The sequence below is a fragment of the Arachis hypogaea genome, chromosome 13 (assembly GCF_003086295.3).
Source record: "Arachis hypogaea cultivar Tifrunner chromosome 13, arahy.Tifrunner.gnm2.J5K5, whole genome shotgun sequence".
In the NCBI taxonomy this organism is placed as follows: Eukaryota; Viridiplantae; Streptophyta; class Magnoliopsida; order Fabales; family Fabaceae; genus Arachis; species Arachis hypogaea.
Window position 1 is genome coordinate 113,678,328 of NC_092048.1, and position 10,264 is coordinate 113,688,591.

At 38.5% G+C, this 10,264-nt stretch overlaps 2 non-coding genes across 2 annotated transcripts; both read left to right on the forward strand.

Moving 5' to 3' along the window:
• Nucleotides 1–1,671: 1,671 nt before the first annotated feature.
• On the forward strand, nucleotides 1,672–1,779 carry LOC112739596 (small nucleolar RNA R71). The gene has a single exon (XR_003170526.1). It is a non-coding gene; the product is annotated as a small nucleolar RNA R71 (small nucleolar RNA).
• Nucleotides 1,780–9,860: 8,081 nt separating this feature from the next.
• LOC112739597 (small nucleolar RNA R71) lies at nucleotides 9,861–9,968 on the forward strand. Its single transcript, XR_003170527.1, has one exon. It is a non-coding gene; the product is annotated as a small nucleolar RNA R71 (small nucleolar RNA).
• Nucleotides 9,969–10,264: the final 296 nt, after the last annotated feature.

Genomic DNA, 10,264 nt, shown 5'->3' on the forward strand with positions numbered 1-10,264 from the left:
AGCTTTGTTAAAACCTCCCAACACCAAACTTAGAGTTTGGATATGGGGGTTTGACACCAAACTTAGAGTTTGTTGTGGCCTCCCAACACCAAACTTAGAGTTTGACTGTGGGGGCTTTTGTTAACTCTGCTTTGAGATAAACTTTTTCTGCTTCCTCTCCATGGATGCAGAGAGAGATCCTTGAGTTGTAAACACAAGGTTGTCCTTATTTAATTGAAGGATCAACTCTCCTCTGTCCATATCAATCACAACTCTTGCTGTGGCTAGGAAAGATCTTCCTAGGATGATGGATTCATCCTCTTCCTTTCCAGTATCCAAGACTATGAAATCAGCAGGGATGTAAAGGCCTTCAACCTTTACTAACACGTCCTCTACTTGTCCATAAGCCTGTTTTCTTGAATTTTCTACCATCTCTAATGATATTTTAGCAGCTTGTACCCCATAGATTCCCAGTTTCTCTATTACAGATAGTGGCATGAGGTTTATCCCTGAACCAAGGTCACACAGAGCCTTAAAGATCATGGTTCTTATACTACAAGGTATTATGAACTTTCCAGGATCCTGTCTCTTCTGAGGCAATGTCAGTTGATCCAGATAACTTAGTTCATTGGTGAACAAGGGAGGTTCATCTTTCCAAATCTCAATACCAAATAATTTGGCATTTAGCTTCATGATTGCACCAAGGAACTTGGCAGCTTGCTCTTCAGTAACACCCTCATTCTCTTCCGAAGAGGAATACTCATCAGAGCTCATGAATGGCATAAAAAGGTTCAATGGAATCTCTATGGTCTCTAGATGAGCCTCAGAGTCCCTTGGTTCCTCAGAGGGAAGCTCCTTATTGATCACTGGACGTCCCAGGAGGTCTTCCTCCTTGGGATTCACGTCCTCTCCTTTCCTTACAGGTTCGGCCATGGTGCTTATGTCAATGGCCTTGCACTCTCCTTTTGGATTCTCTTCTGTATTGCTTGGGAGAGTACTAGGAGGGATTTCAGTGATCCTTTTACTCAGCTGGCCCACTTGTGCTTCCAAATTTCTAATGGAAGACCTTGTTTCATTCATGAAACTTACAGTGGCCTTAGATAGATCAGAGACTAAATTTGCTAGGCTAGATGGATTCTGCTCAGAATTCTCTGTCTGTTGCTGAGTGGATGATGGAAAAGGTTTGCTATTGTTAAACCTGTTTCTTCCACCATTATTAAAGCCTTGTTGAGGCCTTTGATCCTTCCATGAGAGATTTGGATGATTTCTCCATGATGGATTATAGGTGTTTCCATATGGTTCACCCATGTAATTTACCTCTGCTATTGCAGGGTTCTCAGGATCATAAGCTTCTTCTTCATAAGAAGCCTCTTGAGTACTGTTGGATGCAGGTTGCATTCCAGTCAGACTCTGAGAAATCATATTGACTTGCTGAGTCAATATTTTATTCTGAGCCAGTATGGCAATCAGAGTATCGATTTCAAGAACTCCCTTCTTCATAGGCGTCCCATTACTCACAGGGTTCCTCTCAGAAGTGTACATGAACTGGTTATTAGCAACCATGTCAATGAGTTCTTGAGCTTCTGCAGGCGTTTTCTTTAGGTGAATGGATCCATCTACAGAAGTATCCAATGACATCTTTGATAGCTCAGATAAACCATCATAGAATATATCCAGGATGGTCCATTCTGAAAGCATGTCAGAAGGACACTTTTTGGTCAGCTGCTTGTATCTTTCCCAAGCTTCATAGAGGGATTCACCTTCTTTCTGTCTGAAGGTTTGAACATCCGCTCTAAGCTTGCTCAGCTTTTGAGGAGGAAAGAACTTGGCTAAGAAAGCCGTGACCAGCTTATCCCAAGAGTTCAGGCTATCTCTGGGTTGAGAGTCCAACCACACTCTAGCTCTGTCTCTTACAGCAAAAGGGAAAAGCATGAGCCTGTAGACTTCAGGATCTACTCTATTGGTCTTAACAGTATCACAGATCTGCAAGAATTCAGTTAAGAACTGAAAAGGATCTTCAGATGGAAGTCCATGAAACTTGCAGTTCTGCTGCATCAGAGAAACTAGCTGAGGTTTCAGCTCAAAATTGTTTGCTCCAATGGCAGGAATGGAGATGCTTCTTCCATGTAAATTGGAATTAGGTGTAGTAAAGTCACCAAGCATTCTCCTTGCATTATTGTTGTTGGGTTCGGCTGCCATCTCCTTTACTTGTTCGAAATTTTCAATAAGGTTGTCTCTGGATTGTTGTAATTTAGCTTCTCTTAGTTTCCTCTTCAGAGTTCTTTCAGGTTCTGGATCAGCTTCAACAAGAATGCCTTTTTCTTTGTCCCTGCTCATAAGAAAGAGAAGAGAAAAAGAAAAGAAGAGGAATCCTCTATGTCACAGTAAAGAGGTTCCTTATTGTTAGTAGAAGAAGAAAAGGAGAGAAAAAAATTCGAACACAGATAGAAGAGGGGGTTCGAATTAGGTGAGTGATGTGAGGAAGAGATGTTAGTAGATGAATAAATAAATAGAATAATATGAGAGAGGGAGAGGATTTTCGAAAAATAATTTTTGAAAAAGAGTTAGTAATTTTCGAAAATTAATTTTTTTTGAAAAAGGTTAGTAAATTTTTTTTTTTGAAAAGTTTAAAATCAAAAGTTAAAATAATTAATAAAAAAAGAAATTTTGAAAAAGGGGAAGATATTTTCGAAAATTAGAGAGAGAAAGTTAGTTAGGTGATTTTGAAAAAGATAAGAAACAAACAAAAAGTTAGTTAGTTAGTTGAAACAAATTTTGAAAAGATAAGAAGTTAGGAAGTTAGAAAAGATATTTTGAAATCAAATTTTGAAAAAGATAAGATGAGAAGGTATTTTTGAAAAGATATGATTGAAATTGATTTTGGAAAAGATTTGATTTTTAAAATCACAATTAATGACTTGATTCACAAGAAATCACAAAATATGATTCTAGAACTTAAAGTTTGAATCTTTCTTAACAAGTAAGTAACAAACTTGAAATTTTTGAATCAAAACATTAATTGATGATATTATTTTCGAAAATTATGATATAAAATTAAGAAAAAGATTTTTGAAAAATATTTTTATAATTTTCGAAAATAACTAATAAAAATTGAAAAAAAAAGAGATTTGATTTTTGAAAAAGATTTTGAAAAAGATAAGATTTTTTTTTAATTGAAAATTTGGTTTGACTCATAAAAACAACTAGATTTTTAAAAATTTTTGAAAAAGTCAATCCAAATTTTTGAATTTGATGAGAGAAAAAGGGAAAGATATTTTTTTTTATTTTTGAATTCTTATGATGAGAGAGAAAAACAAGAAAAATGATGCACTGCATGAAAGTTATGGATCAAAACAATGAATGCATGCAAGAATGCTATGAATGTCAAGATGAACACCAAGAACACTATGAAGATCATGATGAACATCAAGAACATATTTTTGAAAAATTTTTAATGCAAAGAAAACATGCAAGACACCAAACTTAGAAATCTTTAATGCTTAGGCACTAAGAATTCAAGAATGCATATGAAAAACAAGAAAAGACACAAAACATGAAAACATCAAGATCAAACAAGAAGACTTACCAAGAACAACTTGAAGATCATGAAGAACACTATGAATGCATAAATTTTCGAAAAATGCAAGATGAGTATGCAATTGACACCAAACTTATAACATGACATATGACTCAAACAAGAAACACAAAAATATTTTTTTTATTTTTATGATTTTCTAAATTTTTTTGGAAATTTTTTTTCGAAAATTGATTTGAAAAAGAAAAATAAGGATTTCAAAATCTTTAATATGAATTCCAGGAATCTTGTACTCTTTAGTCTAAAGCTCCAATCTGAGGGTTAGACATGGCTTAATAGCCAGTCAAGCTTTAGAATGGATTTACATCCATTGAGGTGATTAGTTGAAGACCAATCCCAAAGGAGTTTGGGTATGGCTTTTCAGCCAGATAGGATTCAACATGTTACCATGAAACTCTAGAATTCATTCTTGAAAGTTTTGAAGCCATAGAATAATTTATTTTTGAAAACAATATTTTTATTATTTTTTTTTCGAAAACAAAGGAGAAATTTTTGAAAGATTTTTGAAATTTTTTTGAAAAGAAAACAAAAAAGAAAATTACCTAATCTGAGCAACAGGATGAACCGTCAGTTGTCCAAACTCGAACAATTCCCGGCAACGGCGCCAAAAACTTGGTATGCGAAATTGTTACTCAGGTTGTGAATTATTATTCGAAATTGATTCCATGGCAATGGCACCAAAAACGGATGCATAGAACCATGGTCTAAACATATCTTCACAACTTCGCATAACTAACTAGCAAGTGCACTAGGTCGTCCAAGTAATACCTTACGTGAGTAAGGGTCGAATCCCACGGAGATTTTTGGTATGAAGCAAGCTATGGTCACCTTGTAAATCTCAGTCAGGCGGATATAAAATAGTTATGTAGTTTTCGAAATGTAGTAATAAAAGAAGGATAGAAATACTTATGTAAATCATTGGTGAGAATTTCAGATAAGCGTGTAGAGATGCAATCGTTCCTCTGAACCTCCGCTTTCCTGCTATCTTCATCCAATCAGTTTTATTCCTTGCTATGGCTGGCTTTATGCAAGGGCATCACCGTTGTCAGTGGCTACATCCCCTCCTCTTGTGAAAATGGTCCAAGATGCCCTGTCATGGCACGGCTAATCATCTGAGGTTCCCGATCATGCTGGAATAGGAGTCACCCTCCTTTTGAGTTTGTCACTACGCCCAGCAATCGCGAGTTTGAAGCTCGTCACAGTCATTCAATCATTGAATCCTATTCGGAATATCACAGACAAGGTTTAGACTTTCCGGATTCTCTTGAATGCCGCCATCATTCTATCTTACACCACGAAGATTCCAATTAAAAGATCTAAGAGACACTCATTCAATCTAAGGTAGAATGGAGGTGGTTGTCAGGCACGCGTTAATAGGGAATGATGATGATTGTCACGTTCATCACATTCAGGCTGAAGTGCGAATGAATATCTTAGAAGCGAAATAAGATTAATTGAATAGAAAACAGTAGTACTTTGCATTAATCTTTGAGGAATAGCAGAGCTCCACACCTTAATCTATGGAGTGTAGAAACTCTACCGTTAAAATACATAAGTGATAATGGAGTTCATTGGTCTCGACCCCAGAGGGGAGCCGGAGTCACCAAGACTGCGAACACAATGATAAAAAGTTCTATTTATAATAAACTAGTCACTAGGGTTTATAGAAGTAAGTAATTGATGCATAAATCCACTTCCGGGGCCCACTTGGTGTGTGCTTGGGCTGAGCTTGAATGTTACACGTGCAGAGGCTCTTTCTGGAGTTGAACGCCAGGTTGTAATGTATTTCTGGCGTTCAACTCTGGTTTGTGACTTGTTTCTGGCGTTTAACTCCAGACAGCAGCATAGAACTGGATTTCAACTCCCTTTTACGTCATCTAAACTCGGCCAAAGTATGGACTATTATATATTGCTGGAAAGCCCTGGATGTCTACTTTCCAACGCAATTGGAAGCGCGCCATTTTGAGTTCTGTAGCTCCAGAGAATCCAATTTGAGTGCAGGGAGGTCAGAATCCAACAGCATCAGCAGTCCTTCTTCAACCTCTGAATCTGATTTTTGCTCAAGTCCCTCAATTTCAGCCAGAAAATACCTGAAATCACAGAAAAACATGCAAACTCATAGTAAAGTCCAAAAATGTGAATTTAACATAAAAACTAACGAAAATGTCCCTAAAAGTAACTAGATCCTACTAAAAACATACTAAAAACAATGCCAAAAAGCGTATAAATTATCCGCTCATCACAACACCAAACTTAAATTGTTGCTTGTCCCTAAGCAACTGAAAATCAAATAGGATAAAAAGAAGAGAATATACAATAAATTTCAAACTATCAATGAAACATAGCTTCAATCAGATGAGTGGGACTTGTAGCTTTTTGCCTCTTGAATAGTTTTGGCATCTCACTTTATCCATTAAAGTTCAGAATGATTGGCTTCTATAGGAACTCAGAGTTTAGATAGTGTTATTGACTCTCCTAGTTCAGTATGATGATTCTTGAACACAGCTATTTTATGAGTCTTGGCCGTGGCCCTAAGCACTTTGTTTTCCAGTATTACCACCAGATACATAAATGCCACAGACACATAATTGGGTGAACCTTTTCAGATTGTGACTCAGCTTTGCTAAAGTCCCCAATTAGAGGTGTCCAGGGTTCTTAAGCACACTCTTTTTTTTTGCTTTGGACCTTGACTTTAACCGCTCAGTCTTAAGTTTTCACTTGACACCTACACGCCACAAGCACATGGTTAGGGACAGCTTGGTTTAGCCGCTTAGGCTAGGATTGTATTCCTTTAGGCCCTCCTATCCACTGATGCTCAAAGCCTTGGGATCCTTTTTATTTACCCTTGCCTTTTGGTTTTAAGGGTTATTGGCTTTTTGCTCTTGCCTCTTGGTTTTAAGAGCTTTTTGGCTTTTTCTGCTTGCTTTTTCTTTCTATTATTTTTTTTCGCTTATATTTTTTTTTCTTCTTTTTTTTTCTGCAAGCTTTGTTCTTTGCTGCTTTTTCTTGCATCAAGAATCATTTTTATGATTTTTCAGATTATCAAATAACATGTCTCCTTGTCATCATTCTTTCAAGAGCCAACATATTTAACATTCTTAAACAACAACTTCAGAAGACATATGCACTGTTCAAGCATTCATTCAGAAAACAAGAAGCATTGTCACCACATCAATATAATTAAACTAAGTTCAAGGATAAATTCGAAACTCATGTACATCTTGTTCTTTTGAATTAAAACATTTTTCATTTAAGAAAGGTGATGGATTCATAGGACATTCATAACTTTTAAGACATGGTTACTAACTACTAATGATCATGTAATGAAGACACAAACATGGATAAGCACTTAACATAGAAAACAAAAAACAGAGAAAGTAAGAACAAGGAATGAGTCCACCTTAGTGATGATGGCGTTTCCTTCTTGAGGAACCAATGATGTTCTTGAGCTCTTCTATGTCTCTTCCTTGCCTTTGTGGCTCCTCCCTCATTGCTTTTTGATCTTCTTTAATTTCATGAAGGATGATGGAGTGTTCTTGATGTTCCACCCTTAATTGTCCCATGTTGGAACTTAATTCTCCTAGGGAGGTGTTGATTTTCTCCCAATATTTATGTGGAGGGAAGTGCATCCCCTGAGGTATCTCAGGGATCTCTTGATTTGCAGCCACATGTTCTACCACTGAGCTATAGACCCTTGAGATGAATCTTTCCATCTCCCCTGACTCGGAGGTGGAAGCCTTTGTCTTCCCTTCCCCTTTTCTAGAGGTTTCTCTGGTCTTAGGTGCCATTAATGGTAATGGAAAAACAAAAAGCTTATGCTTTTACCACACCAAACTTAGAATGTTGCTCGCCCTCGAGCAAAAGAAGAAAGAATAGAAGAAGAAGAAGAAGATACGGAGGAGATGGAGGGATGTGTGTATGGATGTGAGTGGTGAATGGAAAACAGAAGGGATTATCATGAATGGAGAAAGAGAGATTGAGGTGATTGGTGAAGGGTTTTGGGGAAGTGTGTTTATGGGATTGTGTGAAAGAGGGGTGAGAAGAAGTGAATGGAGGTAGGTGGGGATCCTATGAGGTCCACAGATCCTGAGGTGTTCAAGGATTTACAACCTTGCACCAAATTGGGCATGCCAAATGCCCTTGCATACAACTCTGGGCGTTCAGCGCCAGATTGGTGCTTGTTCTGGGCGTTGAACGCCCATTTGTAGCCTATTTCTGGCGTTGAACGCCAGAACCATGCTTGTTCTGGGCGTTCAGCGCCAGCTCTCATCCAGGGTGCATTTCTGGCGTTCAAACACCCAGATGCTGCCCATTTCTGGCGTTCAGCGCCAGAACCATGCTCTGTTCTGGCGTTGAACGCCCAAAACATGCTTCTTACTGGCGTTTAAACGCCAGTAAGGACTTCCTCCAGGGTGTGATTTCTCTTCTGCTATTTTTTATTCCGTTTTCAATTTTTATATTTATTTTGTGACTCCACATGATCATGAACCTATAAAGACATATAACTAAGAAAAATATAGTTAGATAAATAAAAATTGGGTTGCCTCCCAACAAGCGCTTCTTTAATGTCAATAGCTTGACAGTGGGCTCTCATGGAGCCTCACAGATGTGCAGAGCTTTGTTGAAACCTCCCAACACCAAACTTAGAGTTTGGATATGGGGGTTTGACACCAAACTTAGAGTTTGTTGTGGCCTCCCAACACCAAACTTAGAGTTTGACTGTGGGGGCTTTTGTTGACTCTACTTTGAGAGAAACTTTTTCTGCTTCCTCTCCATCGATGCAGAGAGAGATCCTTGAGTTGTAAACACAAGGTTGTCCTTATTTAATTGAAGGATCAACTCTCCTCTGTCCACATCAATCACAGCTCTTGCTGTGGCTAGGAAAGGTCTTCCTAGGATGATGGATTCATCCTCTTCCTTTCCAGTATCCAAGACTATGAAATCAGCAGGGATGTAAAGGCCTTCAACCTTTACTAACACGTCCTCTACTTGTCCATAAGCCTGTTTTCTTGAATTTTCTGCCATCTCTAATGATATTTTAGCAGCTTGTACCCCATAGATTCCCAGTTTCTCTATTACAGATAGGGGCATGAGGTTTATCCCTGAACCAAGGTCACACAGAGCCTTAAAGATCATGGTTCTTATACTACAAGGTATTATGAACTTTCCAGGATCCTGTCTTTTCTGAGGCAATGTCAGTTGATCCAGATAACTTAGTTCATTGGTGAACAAGGGAGGTTCATCTTTCCAAATCTCAATACCAAATAATTTGGCATTTAGCTTCATGATTGCACCAAGGAACTTGGCAGCTTGCTCTTCAGTAACACCCTCATTCTCTTCAGAAGAGGAATACTCATCAGAGCTCATGAATGGCATAAAAAGGTTCAATGGAATCTCTATGGTCTCTAGATGAGTCTCAGAGTCCCTTGGTTCCTCAGAGGGAAGCTCCTTATTGATCACTGGACGTCCCAGGAGGTCTTCCTCCTTGGGATTCACGTCCTCTCCTTTCCTTACAGGTTCGGCCATGGTGCTTATGTCAATGGCCTTGCACTCTCCTTTTGGATTCTCTTCTGTATTGCTTGGGAGAGTACTAGGAGGGATTTCAGTGATCCTTTTACTCAGCTGGCCCACTTGTGCTTCCAAATTTCTAATGGAAGACCTTGTTTCATTCATGAAACTTACAGTGGCCTTAGATAAATCAGAGACTAAATTTGCTAGGCTAGATGGATTCTGCTCAGAATTCTCTGTCTGTTGCTGAGTGGATGATGGAAAAGGTTTGCTATTGCTAAACCTGTTTCTTCCACCATTATTAAAGCCTTGTTGAGGCCTTTGATCCTTCCATGAGAGATTTGGATGATTTCTCCATGATGGATTATAGGTGTTTCCATATGGTTCACCCATGTAATTTACCTCTGCTATTGCAGGGTTCTCAGGATCATAAAGCTTCTTCTTCATAAGAAGCCTCTTGAGTACTGTTGGATGCAGGTTGCATTCCAGTCAGACTCTGAGAAATCATATTGACTTGCTGAGTCAATATTTTATTCTGAGCCAGTATGGCATTCAGAGTATCGATTTCAAGAACTCCCTTCTTCATAGGCGTCCCATTACTCACAGGGTTCCTCTCAGAAGTGTACATGAACTGGTTATTAGCAACCATGTCAATGAGTTCTTGAGCTTCTGCAGGCGTTTTCTTTAGGTGAATGGATCCACCTGCAGAAGTATCCAATGACATCTTTGATAGCTCAGATAAACCATCATAGAATATATCCAGGATGGTCCATTCTGAAAGCATGTCAGAAGGACACTTTTTGGTCAGCTGCTTGTATCTTTCCCAAGCTTCATAGAGGGATTCACCTTCTTTCTGTCTGAAGGTTTGAACATCCGCTCTAAGCTTGCTCAGCTTTTAAGGAGGAAAGAACTTGGCTAAGAAAGCTGTGACCAGCTTATCCCAAGAGTTCAGGCTATCTCTGGGTTGAGAGTCCAACCACACTCTAGCTCTGTCTCTTACAGCAAAAGGGAAAAGCATGAGCCTGTAGACTTCAGGATCTACTCCATTGGTCTTAACAGTATCACAGATCTACAAGAATTCAGTTAAGAACTGAAAAGGATCTTCAGATGGAAGTCCATGAAACTTGCAGTTCTACTGCATCAGAGAAACTAGCTGAGGTTTCAGCTCAAAATTGTTTGCTC